This window comes from Apium graveolens, chromosome 4, assembly GCF_009905375.1.
Source record: "Apium graveolens cultivar Ventura chromosome 4, ASM990537v1, whole genome shotgun sequence".
Classification (NCBI taxonomy): domain Eukaryota; kingdom Viridiplantae; phylum Streptophyta; class Magnoliopsida; order Apiales; family Apiaceae; genus Apium; species Apium graveolens.
The window spans coordinates 293,892,232-293,912,727 of record NC_133650.1 but is presented as its reverse complement, the minus strand read 5'-3'; the positions used below and the strand labels follow the sequence as shown (position 1 = coordinate 293,912,727).

Genomic DNA, 20,496 nt, shown 5'->3' with positions numbered 1-20,496 from the left:
ATGGTTATGATTGATATAATATATGAGAAGCATGATGCTTGTTTGTTTAAAGTTTGGTTGAGTTGTAGAGATTTTGATGGTTGAATCTTAGTTATTAGTTAATGAACCTTAGTATGGTTAGTAGCTTTTGTTGTGATTGAATAAGTTGGATAAAACATGAAGTAATGGACTGATGTGGTGAGGTTTGGAGGGATTTTGGTTGTAATGTTGATTGTGGGTTGAATAGTGGATTGATTGGAGTGGTATAAACTTTGGTAATCGCGTAAACATAGCCGTCGTAATGTCCAATTTACTTTAGACTGTTTTGTTCTTAACATCAGGACCCGAGAACTCACTGTTAGGTTTTGACCATTGATTAGATATTTCATGTTACGAGCTTCATTTTGATATGTGGTTCGTATGAATCCGATGTATGGTTTAGGAGAAATGACCGTTTTAAGTAACGACATTTCGCGACCGAACCATTACCCCTCACCTTATTTTGAAACCTTGGTTAAGGACTTTAAATGACTAATTGGGGTATGAAACAATTATGTTAAGTGGATTAGGCAGTTGGTAAGGTACTCGCGAAAGAATCGCTTTAAAATTCTTAATGGTTAATTTATAAAAAAATGGTGGAGTCGAGGGTACTCAAGCGACTTAAATGAATCGTTAAGCGCAAAAGCGAGCGTTAGAGTTTAGTTGGTTAAAGTATAGATTCTTAAGCGACTTTGGTTTAATTCCGGCTTATGTTGTTGTTCATAGGTTACCGGACTCACTCTAATCTTAAGTCTACCCCGGAACACTCAGGCAAGTTTTCTACCCGTTATACTGTTGTTGTGATGTATACATATGTATATGTATTATCTTGTGATAGATGCATGGTGGTTAATTAGCAAATCTTGCGATATATTGGAGCATGTGATATGGTATATATGCATGTCTGTTTCGTAATCTGGTTATCTATCTGTTGATTTCAATGCTTATAGTTGCATAATACCTATGCTAGAGATAAGCAGTAGTTGCGTATACCCTTAGTATAGGGGACCCAAAGGTGAACATTTTTCTAAACCGGGAATCGATGTTCCCGAGTATAATATATATATATATATAGATATAGTTTTTAAAACTATTAATCGAATAAGGTTTATTCGATAACTTTATTTTATTTATTTAATGAATATTATTTTGAATATTCATTCGAGGATTTATGACTCCGTTATTTTAATTAATGAATATTATTTTTGAATATTCATTCGAGGATTTATGACTCCGTTATTTTATTTAATGAATATTATTTTTTGAATATTCATTTGAGGACTTATGACTCCGCTTATTTACTAAATATTATTCTTTATTTTATTAAAGAATAATGTTTCGATAATCAAACTTATTTTCGATTATTCAAATAAAGATAGTACTTTCGTATAAGTATATCTTTGGTTATTTAATATTCATTTCAAGTATGAGTTTTAAAACTTCTACTTCAAATTGTTTATATAGAGATTATCCTTTTGGGAATATTATTTAAATAATAATATTCAGATATTTTCTAATATATCGGCGCTGATTTATTTCATTAAATCAGCATTACTCCAAACATTCTTAAAAATGTTTTCGAGTCTTCAAAATGATTTTAAAAGTTAGAGCGGATCCCAAAACTCGTTTTCAGATTTAAGATCTTCCTTTCGAAGGAGACTTGAATATTCGCTCAAAAATCTTGGGGATCCGGCTCTGTGGTATATTTTATATTCGCAACGAGGTTGCAATTTTGAAAAAACAATTTGATTACTTGCCCAACGTTCGGGAAGTAAGTCCATCTAATTGAGTCGGCATAAGCGACAGGCCGGGGTACGGTCTATGAAGGTGTAAGAGGCTGGGTAACAGTCCATCCACGCGTGAGTGGCCGGGTAACGGTCTAGCGCGAGGTCCTAATGCGGCCAGAGTGATGACCGGCGAGGAATTCATCCATCTACAATAGAAAAGGTTACTTATTGGTATCTTTGCCTGATCAGCAAGATATCGGGTTTATGCCAAAATTCTTTTCCTTTCCAAAATTCATTGGATGTTACAAACTCTGTTCATACTTTACATGACAGAGGTTTTCAGGAAATGTATGAGAGATATATATGGATATATATATTATGACTTAATGAAGTATCTCGTAACTTCATTTCTTTTGAATGATATTATAAAGATTGAATCTATTCAAATCTTGTCTTGTAGTCTCATCTATGTGATGAACTTTTGAAACTAATTATAACTTGAACGGTGGTAGTTCAAGTAGTATTCGGAAAAGATATAAGTATATTGGAATATCTTTTAACTTCATCTTTTAAACTTATATCTATTAAATGATTATCTTATGTATGTCAAAGATTTTCAGAAAAACGTTGAGACAAGGTTAGATATATGAGATCACCTTGCAACGATATTTTTATACAGTTATAAACTGGAACTCTGTGTTTATTATGCATGGAAGAGGACTTCCAAGATTTTGAAAAGACTTTCATGAGTACTATGAGAATGCTCATATATTGTTAATTATTATACATATTATCTCGGTGGGCTTGTTGCTCACCCTTGCTTTCTTCTTTTATCACACAACAACAGATAGAAATGATGAACAAGACCAAGCTCCCAATTCGCAAGCGGTTAGGAAACGTTCCGCAGTTTTCGGGAAGCGTTGATGCCGCCGTAGCTGAGGTAGGAGCTACCAATAGGCTAGGTTTTCAACTATTGATGAACCAGACTTATGTATAATATGAATTGTAATAATGGCAAGGAATACGTAAATTATTCAGAAACCTTTTTTATGGTGAAATGGTTTATAATTGTGGAATAAGATGACTTGTGTTATTTTTGGATATTCATCTCTGAGACTATAACTTGTGGTGTGTGTGTATATTGTGGGGTCACAGTACGCAGTAGTTGGTTGACTGTTAAGATTAAGTATTGATAGGGGAAATGGAAGTCGTGACAACCCGAATCCCCGACCCCGGATTTGGGGGTGTTACAGAAATGGTATCAGAGCCAAGCGTTATAAACCTCAGAGATGATATGACGTTAAAATAATAAGTTCACTAAGATAATAAGAACTCTTGCCAAGTTCATAGTCGGACTACCTAACGTAGTACTGACAGTTAAAACCCTTATGCGAACCCTTATAAATATCATGATAGTAACATAGTTCATTCTCGTATAGGGCAGCGGGGCACCGAACCCTGAGGTTCAGGAGCATCAGCCTGAGGATGTTTTATTACATGACGGAGATCAAATTGTGAATCCGATAGAGTACCCTAATGAGGGACCAGATGAGATTCATATTGAGAATGTTGCGGTTGAGGATGTTATCCCAGAAGGGATTGCTGCTGAGGAGGATCTTGTGGAGGATCCTGACGAGAATAAAGAGAGGACCGCCGAGGAATTGATGACAGTAGTCAGGGCGACTACCAGAGCAAGAATGGCCGCGAGGGTGGCCCTAGAGGATGAAGAGTTACCAAGGGCACAAAGGTTACTGAGAGCAGAAGGAGTGGGGCCTTCCATAACACCAATTATACCAGTATCAGACCCTCTTCCAGAGGTTCCTGAAGACATCCATGAGGTTCCACCAATTCCTATTCCCTCCCCTGTACAGAGCCCAGCACCTACTGAGGAAATGCCACATTTATCTCCTGCACCATTGTCACCTGATACCGTGTTTGGTTATCCATTTGGATCTCCTGGGTCTGCACCACCTGCACCCCATGGACTGCTAGATGCTACCACTCAGGCTTCTCTTATCGTCGATTATTATATGACTTTGGGTGGCCTGTCTGAGGCTCGTAATGTTAGGAGTGATCTGTTGGATTGACTTACTGCACCAAGGATTGAGGGCGGGGTACTTCCGGCAGGATTATCTTATAGCATGGAAAGGATTGAGGCTACCACCCGAATTATAGCTAGAGGCCATCTTGAGGGTCAGGTTGATCCAGCTCTACTTGCGACTATCTTAGACCTCATCACCTCTGTGATAGAGCAGGTTAGGGATGTCGTGCGTGCCCGCATTTCTTGATCCATGGTACTGTGCAGAGCCAGAGCGATCAGACAAGGGTTTCATGTAGCACCGCTTTTGGAGAATTAGCCTAAGTTATGAATGATTAGTTTTAATGACTAGATTATTATCTATGGTAGTACTTTTGGGATAGAAGCGATCAGATCAAATGATGTAATTCTCTTTAATATGTTCAGTTGTTGTACCCTCGAACAAATGGTTATGTATATATTCGTTAATTTCAGTTCAAATCAGTTTGTTTGTGATAAGTTCATATTGTTAATTGCACTATTAACACTTAAGAGAGTGTCATGAAGTTTATAGAACTTGAGAATTCATAATTTGCAATCATGCAAGGACTGAACGAGGGAACGACTTAAGCAAAGTAAGTAAGATAAATATCCAGAGATTCTCAAAATTTTTCCAAGCATTATGCCCCCACGAGGAATAAGATTAGGGGCAAACCTTGAATGTGATAATCAGGGAGGTCGCAATTAAGATATAAGGAACCCAGAACATAATGAAGTCGAAAACAAGGATTTTAACGTATAAGATAACTCCAAGTATGGGAGAAGGATGAAACATTTCATACTAAGGAAACAGAAAGTCGAGTAAGGAAAGGAGACCGAGACGGTACTCCTATACGGCAATTCATGGACCTGTCTAAAAAGAACTTAGACTATTATCCCCAACCACCACCCTGAGGAAGCAATGCGGTGGGAATTCTTTCAGGACCTTTAAGTCGCTAAGCTCTCAGAGTTCCAAGGAACAAGCTGAGCTAGCCGAGGCAAGAGCCTGGCTAAAGGAAATAGAGGAATCATTTGAGATTCTAAATGATTGACGAATCACAAAAGACTGTTTTTGTCACTTACCCTCCTAAGAGAGAGACCACCCGCTGGTGGAAGGCTAAGGAAGATAGAGAGATAGTGTAAAAGCTTTAGAGCCAGAACAAAGGCAGACGAGTATGATGAATTATGAATCTAAGTTGTAAAAGTTGTCAAGATTCGTTCTGAGGACACGAATCCAGAATAACGGGATGAGAGGGAGTTGAGTATGAGGAAACCCTAAAGAATCATAGTAATATAAATAGAAAAGTATGTGATCGTCAGGATGAGGATGATTCACTATGAGTTAAAAGTTGATGGTTGAAGGCATAAGGGATGTACATATTGTACCCCCTTTAAGTTGGGAGAATTCGAGGAAATCTTGAGATAGTTCGAAGGATAAATAATGAGACGCGGATAGACTGGGGAGACAAGAAAGTAAGAAATTAGGAAAATTGGATGAAGGAAGTGACCTTCAAGAATGTGAAGTGTAAGACCGGTGGCTTGATACCCAGAAAGGGAGACGCCAGGTATGAAAGATATCCTAACATTGAGATGACTGTTGAGATAAAAAACAAAAGTAAATAAGGATTTATTAAGAAGAAGTTCACGTTGAACGCGACCAATATCTTCCAGAACATCCATGTTGTCATTACCAAATTAGGAACGAAAAGCGGGTAACCATTGTTATCTTTTGAAGGCCATATTGATTGACCTCATTTTGAATACAGATGTTATTATGAAATTAGGCATATACTATCGAAGTGGGAATGATTGAATAAAACACCCTTATCAGGGATATATAACTTGATTTATCCATAGAAGGATACATATACCTTTTTAAAGGTGGAATTAAGGATAGAACATCGGTAACTTAAAACGAATCCTAGGGGAATGCATAAAGGTTGGCATTTCACCTTTAATAGGGATATTATGAGTTTTGACAGTATGAATTGGAAAGGATTAAGGTAATAACAACCTTTAAGAATCAGTGGAAAATTTTTTCAGAAGTATATAGACAATGATTCTGGTATTAATAAATCTTGATATGCCCTGTATCTAAGGAATACAGGAGGAACGATTCAAGGATAACCTTAGAGGTTTTACAAGGAGAAAGATAATATTCAAAATTCTCAAGAATAGAAATGTTGATAAAGGAAATATGATGTAATTATAATAATGCCAAGTGGGGCACGTGTTAAACCACGAGAAAGTATGGATCGAACCAGTAAAGGTCGAAATTGTTCAGGGAAATTAGGACCTAAGATAAAAGATGTTCTAAGTATGATTGAGAGTCAGTCGTGACAATGATTAACCTCTAAAGACCGAGGCAATAACTTATGGAAAAATGATAATATTTTTTTTTCTCACCAAAGCATAAGGAAGAGCATTTTCACACAAGCAGTGATTGGAAATGAGGTAGAAAATTTAGTTGAAGGTGGTTAAAATGACATTGATTGTAAGGAAATTTTACTATCAGGAAAGGCCAAAGAGATGGCCGACACTTTAAGTGTAAGAGGACAATTATAGGCGCTCGTGCCAGAGGAATACAGTGATGATGGTTAAAGCTGTGAAGGTTGTATTATGGTTTGGAAGATTGACATTCCTTCTGATGACTGTGCAATACCCAACCGTAATAGTAGTTTGGTAAAGGTTTAATTCATGTAATAACCGTGAGTGGGCTATCGATCTTAGAAGGTCCTATCTTGAGAATAAGCCAGGACCATGTTTCAATAAATGAACCTTTGAGTTAAGTCTTCTGTTGAAGGCATATGATTAAGAATGGCATTAACCTGCTATCGTTGCTTTGGTTGAAACTCTTCTGCAATTTTATTTGCTTCATATCATGAAAGTACGTCAGAATTTGGAGTGTTCTTCATGAATTATGAATGGTGATTATGTTAACTCCTTAGAAGGATTCTATACGACATGTATGGACTCCGTATGGTTAGATATTAAGATTTCATGGAAAGTGAATGACGACAGTTGGTCAGTGGTGGACCATAGTAATGCAGCAATGATTCTGCGAGTAATGAGCTGATTACAACCGTGAGAGTTGTATTGGAATGGATGTTGAGATTGAGTACCACTAATCGGGTCGTGTTGACGTATAAGTTATCTTTGATAGAGAAAAAAAACTAGGTCGATTATTTACCTATTGAATATTTATTCCTTCTTATCAATAGAGAGTCGTATTACTATACGAGGAAGGTTGTAGTGCAAGCATAGAATTCTAGTAACGATGATGTCTAGAATGAGATCCCAGATTCGATTTTGGATATCGAGGGAGTTTCAAAGGTGATTGTGTATGAGCTCGAGGAAGAGCATGGGTCCATAGAATGATGGACGGAATAGCGAAAATATTTAGGCGTGTGAAATACGATGCTATAATACTTGATGTTGATATAAATACATATATGTTTTGTTCTCCTGTGACAAACCTCTATCTATCTGTGTGATAGAAGCCTAGTAGGATACCACATGTTGTTTAATTGCTTGTCAAGTACTAAAGGCTGGCCACCTTCTGTACTAACTATGCAATAGAACAAGTGTTCATGATCATAGTGATCTCTCAACAAATTCCTTTACTTCTATATGATTGATCAAACTTTGGAAAATAGAAACAGCTGAAAAAGGAGTAGTAAAGTTATGGTGGTATTCGGAATGGAAACACATTCGTGATACTAAGGTTGACGTGGTTATTAAAAGGGTATAGAACACTAACGAGCAAAAGTATAACTAGTATAATATTAGGAACGGAAGGTAGTAGCGGTTACGAACCGAAAAAGAACGGGTATTGAGAAGCAAAAGCTCTAATGCTAAAAGCTATAATGAGAGTCTGTGCAATAGACTTGAAAGAATTTGGAATGATCACTTAACACGGATTGAGTTTTCTTACGACAATAGATCATATGTCATTATCGAGATGTCGCCTTATGAGATCCTTGAGGGAAGAAAATGTCGATATCCCTTATGTTAGGATGAAGTTGTAGAGCGCAAGATGCTCGGACCCGCAGTAGTCCAAAGGACCAGGGATATAATAGATCTAATCAGAGGACGGCTGGTAGTAACCCAAGATGGACATAAGAGGTATGCTGATTTGACTCGAAAGGACAAAGAGTATGAAATAGGGGACCTAGTAATGTTATAGGTATCCCTTGGAAAGGATTGATGAGGTTCGGAAAGAAAGGAAAGCTAAGTCTACAATTTGTTGGACCCTTGGATATATTAAGACGTATTGGGAAGTTAGCGTACGAGCTAGCCCTACCCCCGAACATGTAGCAAGTCATAACGTGTTTCACGTATCAATGTTAAGGAAGTGTAATTCGGATGCCAGATAAATAGGGGCATATGAGCGCATAGACATGCAACCAGACGTAACCTATATGGAGCAACCAGGAAGGGTTATAGATTGAAAAAGGAACAAGTGCTTAGGAGAAGGGTTATCAAACTATTCAGAGTTTGATGGAAGAACCACAATGTGGGAAAATTTACTTGAGAGTTAGAAAGTGCAATGCTAAGAAAGTATCCCTATTCATTTTCTATCTGATTCCGGGACGGAATCCTTTTAAGGAGGGGAGACTGTAATAACCCCAATTTTTGGAATTTTTTTGAAACCCTTATGAATAGTGATTTTGCTGATTATGCTGAATAAGAAAACTTTTCATGCCACACTATGTAGGGGTTCTTCTATTGTTATTATGAGATCTTATTAGTACTTTATATGGGATATAAGTGTATGTAAAGATCGTCAGAATCCAAATTCAAATACTTTGATTTTTCCCAAAAATCCACCAGATACAGAAAGAATTGAGTATAAGGTAACAGGATAAAAAGGATTTAAATTCAAGGATTATAAGAGAGGATCATAAAAAGGAATTTAATGTATTGAGAAAGATTAAGGGAACCCAAGTAATAAGATTCCGGGTATGATCCCTCAAACAATAAACGAGAACGAAAGTTATGCGAACCGTATAACCGATCAGCGGTCATTAGCCAAGTGATTAGGAGTTAATCAAAGAGTTAGTGGAGGGTGATGTCATCTCACCAACAAGAAGAGGACAAGTGTGGGATGATGACATAAGGGGATGACTTAAGCATGACAAAAAAGGAGGGATTAGTTGGTTGATTGTGAACCATTCATTCTTTACCATGGTAAAAAGTTAATTAAACAAACAAAAGGATGTCAACCAAGCAAAACAAATCAAAAAATACAAAACACAAGTTGACCTTCATTATCCAACAAGAAGCTCTCGGCTTTTCTTCATTTTCAAGGAGAAAAAAATCAAAATCCAAGATCCAAGCATTGTTAAATCATGAGGTAATTATCCAAGGTTCCTTATACATAGATATAGCTATCCCATGAATCTAAGCTTCAATTTCCTTCACAATCTCTTATAATAATTCAAGGAAGAAGATGGTGAATAGTAACTTTCAAAAAATAACTTTAGTTTTCTTGAATTTTTATGAATGTTTAAGGTTATACAAGCAAGGATCAAGGTTCTTTTAGGCATTCAAAGCTCTTGTGTTGTGTTAAGAAGCTTCAAGAAGGTATAAACTCCAAACCCTATCTTTAGTTTTGAGTAATTAGGAATGGTTATGATTGATATAGTATATGAGAAGCATGATGCTTGTTTGTTTAAAGTTTGGTTGAGTTGTAGAGATTTTGATGGTTGAATCTTGGTTATTAGTTAATGAACCTTAGTATGGTTAGTAGCTTTTGTTGTGATTGAATAAGTTAGATAAAACATGAAGTAATGGACTGATGTGGTGAGGTTTGGAGGGATTTTGGTTGTAATGTTGATTGTGGGTTGAATTGTGGATTGATTGGAGTGGTATAAACTTTGGTAATCGCGTAAACATAGCCGTCGTAATGTCCAATTTACTTTAGACTGTTTTGTTCTTAACATCAGGACCCGAGAACTCACTGTTAGGTTTTGACCATTGCCTTGATTAGATAGTTCATGTTACGAGCTTCGTTTTGATATATGGTTCGTATGAATCTGATGTACGGTTTAGGAGAAACGACCGTTTTAAGTAACGGCGTTTCGCGACCGAACCATTACCCCTCGTCTTACTTTGAAACCTTGGTTAAGGACTTTAAATGACTAATTGGGGTATGAAACAATTATGTTAAGTGGATTAGGCAGTTTTTAAGGTACTCGTGAAAGAATCGCTTTAAAATTCTTAATGGTTAATTTATAAAAAATGGTGGAGCCGAGGGTACTCGAGCGACTTAAGTGAATCGTTAAGCGCAAAAGCGAGCGTTAGAGTCTAGTTGGTTAAAGTATAGATTCTTAAGCGACTTTGGTTTAATTCCGGCTTATATTGTTGTTCATAGGTTACCGGACCCACTCTAAGCTTAAGTCTACACCGGAACACTCAGACAAGTTTTCTACCCGTTATATTGTTGTTATGATGTATACATATGTATATGCATTATCTTGTGATAGATGCATGGTGGTTAATTAGCAAATCTTGCCATATATTGGAGCATGTGATATGGTATATATGCATTTCTGTTTCGTAATCTGTTTATCTATCTGTTGATTTCAATGCTTATAGTTGCATAATACCTATGCTAGAGATAAGCAGTAGTTGCGTATACCCTTAGTATAGGGGACCCAAAGGTGAACATTTTTCTAAACCGGGAATCGATGTTCCCGAGTATAATATATATATATATATATATATATATATATATTGATATAGTTTTCAAAACTATTAATCGAATAAGGTTTATTCGATAACTTTATTTTATTTATTTAATGAATATTATTTTGAATATTCATTCGAGGATTTATGACTCCGTTATTTTAATTAATGAATATTATTTTTGAATATTCATTCGAGGATTTATGACTCCGTTATTTTATTTAATGAATATTATTTTTTGAATATTCATTTGAGGACTTATGACTCCGCTTATTTACTAAATATTATTCTTTATTTTATTAAAGAATAATGTTTCGATAATCAAACTTATTTTCGATTATTCAAATAAAGATAGTACTTTCGTATAAGTATATCTTTGGTTATTTAATATTCATTTCAAGTATGAGTTTTAAAACTTCTACTTCAAATTGTTTATATAGAGATTATCCTTTTGGGAATATTATTTAAATAATAATATTCAGATATTTTCTAATATATCAGGGCTGATTTATTTCATTAAATCAGCATTACTCCAAACATTCTTAAAAATGTTTTCGAGTCTTCAAAATAATTTTAAAAGTTAGAGCGGATCCCAAAACTCGTTTTCAGATTTAAGATCTTCCTTTCGAATGAGACTTGAATATTCGCTCAAAAATCTTGGGGATCCGGCTCTGTGGTGTATTTTATATTCGCAACGAGGTTGTTGTTTTGAGAAAACAATTTGATTACTTGCCCAACGTTCGGGAAGTAAGTCCATCTAATTGAGTCGGCATAAGCGACAAGTCGGGGTACGGTCTATGAAGGTGTAAGAGGCTGGGTAACAGTCCATCCACGCGTGAGTGGTCGGGTAACGGTCTAACGCGAGGTCCTAATGCGGCCAGGGTGATGACCGGCGAGGAATTCATCCATCTACAGTAGAAAAGGTTACTTATTGGTATCTTTGCCTGATCAACAAGATATCGGGTTTATGCCAAAATTCTTTTCCTTTCCAAAATTCATTGGATGTTACAAACTCTGTTCATACTTTACATGACAGAGGTTTTCAGGAAATGTACGAGAGATATATATGGATATATATATCGTGACTTAATGAAGTATCTCGTAACTTCATTTCTTTTGAATGATATTATAAATATTGAATCTATTCAAATCTTGTCTTTTAGTCTCATCTATGTGATGAACTTTTGAAACTAATTATAACTTGAACGGTGGTAGTTCAAGTAGTATTCGGAAAAGATATAAGTATATTGGAGTATCTTTTAACTTCATCTTTTAAACTTATATCTAGTAAATGATTATCTTATGCATGTCAAAGATTTTCAGAAAAACGTTGAGACAAGGTTAGATATATGAGACACCTTGCAACGATATTTTTATACAGTTATAAACTGGAACTCTATGTTTATTATGCATGGAAGAGGACTTCCAAGATTTTGAAAAGTATATGTACATATATACTGAATATTTTGCGACTTGGTCGCGTTAAGAGATCAAACTTGGTTCATTTCTTCTTGACCAAGACTTTCATGAGTACTATGAGAATGCTCATATATTGTTAATTATTATACATATTATTTCGGTGGGCTTGTTGCTCACCCTTGATTTCTTCTTTCATCACACAACAACAGATAGAAAGGATGAACAGGACCAAGCTCCCAATTCGCAAGCGGTTAGGAAACGTTCCGCAGTTTTCGGGAAGCGTTGATGCCGCCGTAGCTGAGGTAGGAGCTACCAATAGGCTAGGTTTTCAACTATTGATGAACCAGACTTATGTATAATATGAATTGTAATAATGACAAGGAATACGTAAATTATTCAGAAACCCTTTTTATGGTGAAATGGTTTATAATTGTGGAATAAGATGACTTGTGTTATTTTTGGATATTCATCTCTGAGACTATAACTTGTGGTGTGTGTGTGTATATTATGGGGTCACAGTACGCAGTAGTTGGTTGACTGTTAAGATTAAGTATTGATAGGGGAAATGGAACTCGTGACAACCCGAATCCCCGACCCCGGATTTGGGGGTGTTACAGTTCCTCTAGTGAAACCATGTTTAAGTAGAAAATCTGTCAGTATGTCATACCAAGCTCTAGGTGCCTGCTTTAGTCCATATAGAGCCTTGAGTAGCTTGTACACAAAATCTGGAAATTCTGGATCTTCAAAGCCAGGAGGTTGTTACACATAAACTTCTTCTTACAACTCACCATTTAAGAAAGTACTCTTGACATCCATTTGATACACTTTGAAGTTTGAATGTGCAACAAATGCTAGAAAAATCCTTATTGCTTCAAGTCTTGCAACTGGAGCAAAAGTTTCATCATAATCAATTCCTTCTTCCTGTGAGTAGCCTTTTGCAACCAACCTTGCCTTGTTTCTGGTAACTATACTATTTTCATCCATCTTGTTCTTGAACACCCATTTTGTTCCAATTACACTTCTGTTCTTTGGTGCAGGAACTAACTCCCAAACTTTGTTTACTTTCAAACTGATTAAGCTCTTCTTGCATGACATATATCCAACCAGGATCCATTAGAGGTTTTTCAGTTTTCTTAGGCTCTACTTGAGACATAAAGCATGCATGTAGGCACTCATTAGCAGTTGTACTTCTAGTCCTTACACCAGCATTGGGATCACCAATTATTGCATTTTGATTGTGACTCCTATCCCATTTTTTGGTGTGAGTTTGTTGACTGGTGCCTTCATCATTTTCTTCATTATTGGTATGACTAGTAGATTCTTCTTCTCTTTCTCCCCCTGAGTTTGTGCTATCAAATTCAGGTGTATGAGATGAGCTTCTATTTTCATAATTTTCATGTTCAGTAGTCTCTTCATTCATCACCTGTTGTGCATTGCCTTCATCCTCTTCATCAGAATCACTTTTAATGTTGAGATTTTCAAATGCAAGGGCTTCAGCTTCATTATCATCAAGACATTCCAAGCCTGGACACTTGTCATCATCAAAAGTCACATTTGTGCTATCCATAATTTTCTTTTGATCAATTACATAGACCTTGTAGGCAGTTTTCTCCAATGAATATCCCAGAAAAATTGCTTCAAAAATCTCTGAGTCAAATTTTCCCACATATTCAGAGTTGTCTTCTAAAACGTAACACTTGCTTCCAAACACATGAAGATGTTTTACAGTAGGCTTTCTCTTAGACATGATTGAGTAAGGTGATTTGCCATGAACCTTGTTAATGAGATATCTATTTTGAGTGTAGCATGCAGTATTTACAGCTTCTTCCCAAAAACTAGTTGGCAAATTTGCATCTTGCAGCATTGTCCTTGCAGCTTCTACTAATGTTCTATTCTTTCTTTCAACTACCCCATTTTTTTGAGGTGTTCTAGCAGCAGAGAACTCTTGAACAATGTCTTTTCTTTTGAAGAATTCACTCAATATTGCATTTCTGAATTCTATTCCATTATCACTTCTCAATCTCTTCACACAGCTTTGATCTTCAGCCTGTTTTTCTATCTTCTTTATGTGCTCAATTATGATGTGTGGAGTTTCATCTTTAGAATGCATAAACTCTACCCATGTGTATCTTGAGTAATCATCCACCATCACAAGTGCATGTTTGTTTCTTGAAATTGATAAGACATTTACTGGCCCAAACAAGTCCATGTGAATAAGTTGCAATGGTGCACTTATGGAATTCACGGTTTTTGACTTGTGAATTAATCTTTTCATTTTTCCTTTCTGACAGGCTTCACAGACTTCAATTTGAGCAAACTCTAATTTTGGCATGTCTCTCACCAACTCTTTCTTGACCAGCATGTTGATTGCCTTTTAATTTAGATGTGAGAGTTTCTTATGCCACAACTTGCTTTGCTCTATGGATTCCTTGTGTAGAAGCAACAAATTCCATCCCCATTTGTTGAGTCCAAGTCTGCAACAAACAAGCTTCATTTCCTTGCTCCTTTTGAGCAACTTCATTGGTTTTCTTGCTGATGAAGATACATTCTTCTTTGCAAATAGAACTTTAAAACCTTTGTTTGCAAACTGGATGACACTGAGAAGATTTACTTTAAGACCAGCTACTAATGCTACATCATCAATGACAACATTTCCAGAAACAATCTTGCCATATCCCGTTGTGAATCCGTTGTTGTTGTCTCCAATGGTCACCAAAGGGCCAGCCTTCTCCTCAAATTGTGATAGCAGGGCCTTATCACCTGTCATATGCCTGGAGCATCCACTGTCTATGATCCATATTACCTTCTCCATTTTGCCCTGCACACAATGAGTTTTAAGTGTGTTTAGCAACCCAAGAAGTGTTGGGTACTTTCTTCTTGTTAACTGATTTAGCAGAAGTAGATGTAGAAGTTTCAGAAAGAATAGCATTCATAGATATTTGTGCATTTTCCCTTGCAGCTGTAGATCCAATACTGAATTCTTTGAGATCTACTCTCAGCTTGTGGAAACTTTTCATTACTTTTAAGTTACAGGGAATGCAGTCAAAATTATCACAAAATGAATAGGGATCATTTTCCTTGGCTTCATTATACTTGAAGACTCCTTCAACTGGCTTGCTAACAACCTTTTTACAAAGATGAGTTAGGTGATTGACAGAGCTACACTTTCACATTTCTTTCTTAGAGCATCTACAACATAAGCAAAATTGTTGCTTTTGTTTATCCCAATCTTCCCATTTCTATTATTCTTCTTTCTTGCATCTTCAGTTTTTGTTTCCTTAACAGGTGTCTTGGAAACTTGGTTATCCATGAGCTTCTTTTTAGCTTTGGAAGTTTGAGTTGTTTCTGCATTTTTCTTCTCATTGTCTTCATAAGCAATTTCTTGCTTTATGATCAATTCTTCTTCACTGAAATCTACTTCACATGCTTTGAACGTAGGTGAACCAACCATTTTCAGCATAGTTGGAACATCTTTTTTTTCATTTGCTTTCCCTTTTTCACCTACAACTTTCTTCTTATTGTTCAAGGCATCATAATCAAGACCAATAACAATATTTGCACATGGCTTGTTCTTCTCATGGTATTGTCAAACCAACTCAGATGCATTCCTGAAAGATTTCAACTTGACTTCATTCTTTTCTAGCTTCTCCCTTAACACAGCTTCAATCTCATTTGCACACTTGATCTTGTTCTTTAGATATGTATTTTCTTGTTTCACAGCTTCAAGCTCTACCAGCAACAACTCAGTTTCTTGTTTCTCATTTTAAAGTTTCTCATTTATCTTTGTCAATCTGCTAACCTCTTCATTAGCAGCAACTATACTTGTATGAATGTGAATCATTTATGTGCTCATCTTTTCAACAGTTTCCTTATATTGACTCACATTTAAATCAATGGTGGTAAGAGTTGGTACCTGTATTTTTGATGAGGATGATTCTCCTTGCTCCAAGGTCATAAGTGCATAATTTCCAACTTCCTCATCTTCATCATTATCAGAATCATCCCAACTCTTTCCCTCTGTAATATAGGCTTTGCTTTGTTGTTTCTTCAAAAGAGCTTCATACTTTGCTTCCAGTTCAAGATAAGCTTTGTCTTTCTTTGCTTTCTTGGGTTTCCTGCATTCTGTAGCAAAATAGCCTAGCTCGTCACAGTAATAGCACCTTATTTTTGATCTGTCAACGATTCCGGTTTTGTAATCATTTTTGCTATCAGATGTGTACTTCCCTTTTCCTTTCCGGCTGCTGTCTTTGTTGAATGATTGTTGTTGAGTGGCATTTATGACACTTTATTATGCTCTAATAAGCTTTGAATTGATGCATTTGTACTCAAGTTGTTAAGTATTTTAATGTGTTTTCTAGTGTTTTTGCATTTCAGGCATTATCTAGGTAATCATGTGAATTAGCATTGTTTTGGTGCTAATTTGGTGTCAAGGTGGTGTTGGAATAAAAGCTCGTAGAAAGCCGGCTCAAATCTGCAAGAAAAAGAAAGAAGTCAAGTTTTGGAAGAAGCCCAGCGCGCTCGCGCTGATTAAGCGCGCGGCCGCGCCCGAAGTAAATAACTTCTCTGTTGATTAGGGCTGCTATATAAATAACTTTAGGTCGTTTTTAATAAGATATCAAGCGAGAGACATATCAAGGAGAGCCGTAAGAAGACCGTATTAGCACAATTCAATGAAGACAAAGAAGATCTTGTTTTTACTTGTGAATCTTTGTTTAAGTTGTAACTTGGATGCTAGTTTTCTTACTTGTGAACCTTAATCTTGTTTTGTACTTGGGTTTATTTATTCGTTATAAAGACTACGTTTGTTATATCATGCTTTCAACGGAACCCACGTTGATGATGAGTCCGATCTTGGGCTAATCGTTATTATGGAGTTCTAACGGATTTATATATGGATTTCTTTAGTTAAATTGTTTCGATGCCTTAGCATGTGGTGATTGTATGATAGCCTAGTATTGGTTGTGCGTATTTGTCTTATGAGCGTCGTAAACTTATAAGATAGTGTGTTAATTCTTAATGAAGCGAAAGTGAATTTAAGGATTTAGAACTTGCCATGCTAGCATATGTTCATGTATTATCATGCATGATTCGTAGGTAATTTTAACCATCTTACTTACCCTATGTAATCAAGACGGATAACTTGTGCTTAAACCGTTATGTTGTCAAATTTTATAGACATATAAGGTCTCAATATAATTGGTATCTATTCAGCTTCTATCTCTTTTGTGAATGTCTGGTAGTATGGTACTCGTGCAACGAAAGTTGGCGTTTACCAGTTTCGTGTTGTCAGATTAGTGTCATCACCATTGCATGTTAAGGTTGAGAACAATAAGACTAATAAATGAAGTATTTAATGAAGTTAGAATCCCATGTTTGTCATACATATTTATTCAGTCAATTTCATCCTTTAGTTCTAATTGTTAGTTTAATTCTTAGTTATAATCAACTCAATTTTGTTATTCGTTTTAGTATTGAATAATAACCATATCATCGGTGTATAAGTGCATAAATTAATTAGTCAACCAAAGCCAGTCTCTGTGGGAACGAACTAGAAAAGATTCTATACTACTTGTGAACTCGTATACTTGCGTGTATTATTAGCACGTGTTTAGCGACTAACAATTGTCCTTTACCCTTGAAGAAACTTGGCTTCTTTACTCTAATGTTAGAGCACTTTCTTTCAAGTTAGGCCATTGACTAATCTAGCTCATCAAGTTCATCCAGGGTGTAAAACTCATCTTCTTCCAATTCCAGTATGACTTGTTCCTGTAAATCATTATTTCTTTGCTCACTTGTTGAGGCAACTGGAGTCTGGGATCTTGGCTCATCATTAGAGGTCTGGCTTTCATTGACAATTAGAGCACTTGAGCCATCTACAACATGCCCTTGACCAGCCCTTAATGACTTCCTTTGAATCATTTCTAATTCATATGTTTTTAAGATTCCATATAAAACTTCCAGAGTTATTCTACTCAAGTCTCTCCCTTCTCTGATTGCTGAAATTTTCTGTTTCAAATGGTCAGGGAGTGTGAGCAAAAACTTCAAGTTCACTTCTTCAGCTTCATAATATTTACCATGTAGCTGCAAATCATTAATTAGCTTGTCAAACCTTTCAAACACATCAGTAATACTTTCCTTTGGCTTAGCCATGAAACCCTCATATTGTGAGATCAGTATCCTTCTTTAATTTGACCTAACTTCCTCTGTTCCTTCACAAAGTATATCTATCTTTTCCCAGATCTGTTTAGCAGTTTCACAGTTGACAATGTTATTATACATTACTCTATCAAGATCAGCTGCAAGCCACTGTCTAGGGAGACTTTTTCTTTCTCAGGCTCAGTGTACTCTGAAGGATCTTTAGGAGCATAATGAGCTGGAATGACCATATCTCCATCTGTAGATTCCTCAACTCTTACCATAGGAGTGAGAGGCCCATTCTTGAGAATCTAAATATATAATAGATTGGCCATCCTGATAAATAACAACATTTTCTTCTTCCAAAGAGTGTAGTTAGTCATATCAAAAGTAGGGATTTTGATGCTATTGATTTTCTGTGTATTCATTCTTCTAAGATCTTGAATCTGTGTACTTTTAGATTTTGCTCTGATACCACTTGTTAGATAATGAATCACATACATGGGGGGTGAATGTGTGTTTGTATTTTTCTGCTTTTCTTGAAGTGTTTTTGATGGTGAACAAAGTAAATTAAAATCTTGTAGTAAAATGTGTTAGTACTGAATTTAGACAAATAAAACAGTGAACACAAATCTTTCACAGCTCCTTTAATTTTATATTAAAATTAAGAATGTTTTGCTACAAAATTTCTAGGCTTTTTGTTGATAAAGAGCTTAGCTTCTTCCTTGAGAGAATACAAGATTCTTCTTATCTAAATTGTTACATCCAACAAAGCATCCAGTGTTTATTTAATAGAACAGTAAACACTGGTTATTACACAGCATGCATTAGCATGTACTAAACCCTATTTTTGGATAATCAAATCTTTCTATTTCTAGCTTAGTGTATCTTTGCTAATCTTGCACGCCTGTGACTTTACTTTGCTAGTTAATCTTGGCCTTTGATCTTGTACTCTTCAAGTTGCTTTTGTAGACTTGTCAATCCAACTGATTAGATTGTTTGTTGATTGATAATCTTGGATATTGAAATGGTCTGCACTTTGTACTTTGAGTTTTACCACGAGATCTCCAGTTTGGTATATAGAGAACTTGATATCTCGATAAGTATATTGGTATATAGCGATGGGAGATCAAGTAGAAAATCCTAAGGCCTTGATGGACTATTCTCAGCCTAAGATTATTGACATTCAGTCAAGCATCATCAGACCAACCATCTCGGCTAACACTTTTGAGATCAAAGCAGGCACGATTCAGATGATACAGAAATCAGTTCAGTTTGGGGGTTCTCCTACTGAAGACCCCAACATGCACATCAAGGATTTTATCGAGATCTGCGATACTTTCAAGTTCAATATTGTGACTGAAGATGCTATCAAGCTGCGACTCTTCCCATTCTCTCTGAGGGATAAAGCTAAGTGCTGGTTACATTCGCTACCACTAGGGTCTATCACTAAATAGGAAGATCTTGCTCAAAAGTTTCTCACTAAATTCTTCCCTATGGCGAAAACTGCTGTAATCAGGAATGCTCTTACTCAGTTTGCTCTGCAAATTGGAGAATCTCTGTGTGAGGTTTGGGATCGATATAAAGAGATGCTAAGGAAGTGCCCACATCATGGCATGCCTGATTGGATGATTATAAATTGTTTCTACAATGGATTGGGTGCTACTTTAAGACCCATGCTTGATGCAGCATCAAGAGGAGCCTTGTGGGCTAAAAGCTACGATGAAACTTATGAATTGATCGAACTGATGGCTGCTAATGAGTACTAGAATCCTTCCCAGAGACTGGCTCAGGGAAAAGTAGCAGGAATTCTGGAGTTGGATGCATCAACTGCTATAGCTGCCCAACTTAAGGCTTTGACGATGAAGGTGGACTCTTTGGCTAATTATGGAGTTAATCAAATCACTAGTGTCTGTGAGCTTTGTGCTGGTGCCCATGAGACTGATCAGTGTGCTATTTCTAGTGAATCAGCTCAGTTCGTGAGCAATTTTCAGCGATCGCAGCAACCTGTGCCAGCCACCTATCATCCTAACAACTGCAATCATCCAAATTTTAGCTGGAGCAACGTTCAGAATGCGGTTCAACAACCTTATCAGCAGTATCCAGCTAAGCAGTACAACCCCCCAGGTTTTCAGCAACCGTAATATGCACCAAGACAACAACTCCAGCTGCAACAAGCTAAAGAAAAATCTGAATTAGAGGAGTTGAAGCTTATGTGCAAGAGTTAAGCTGTTTCTATCAAGACCTTGGAAAATCAAATCGGACAAATTGCCAATGCCTTACTAAATCGTCAACCTGGTACATTGCCTACTGACACTGAAGTGCCAGGAAGGAAGGAAGCTAAGGAGCAGGTAAAGGCAATCACGTTGAGGTCTGAAAAGGTTGCGAATCTCGAACAAACTCAAGAGTTGACTGAAGAAGCTGGTGCTGAGAAAGAAGTAGGGCAGCAGG

The 20,496-nt window shown here is 36.5% G+C and overlaps 1 non-coding gene across 1 annotated transcript; it reads right to left on the bottom strand.

The window, feature by feature from the left end:
• Positions 1-19,556: 19,556 nt before the first annotated feature.
• Positions 19,557-19,663, bottom strand: LOC141723073 (small nucleolar RNA R71). Its single transcript, XR_012576066.1, has one exon. It is a non-coding gene; the product is annotated as a small nucleolar RNA R71 (small nucleolar RNA).
• Positions 19,664-20,496: the final 833 nt, after the last annotated feature.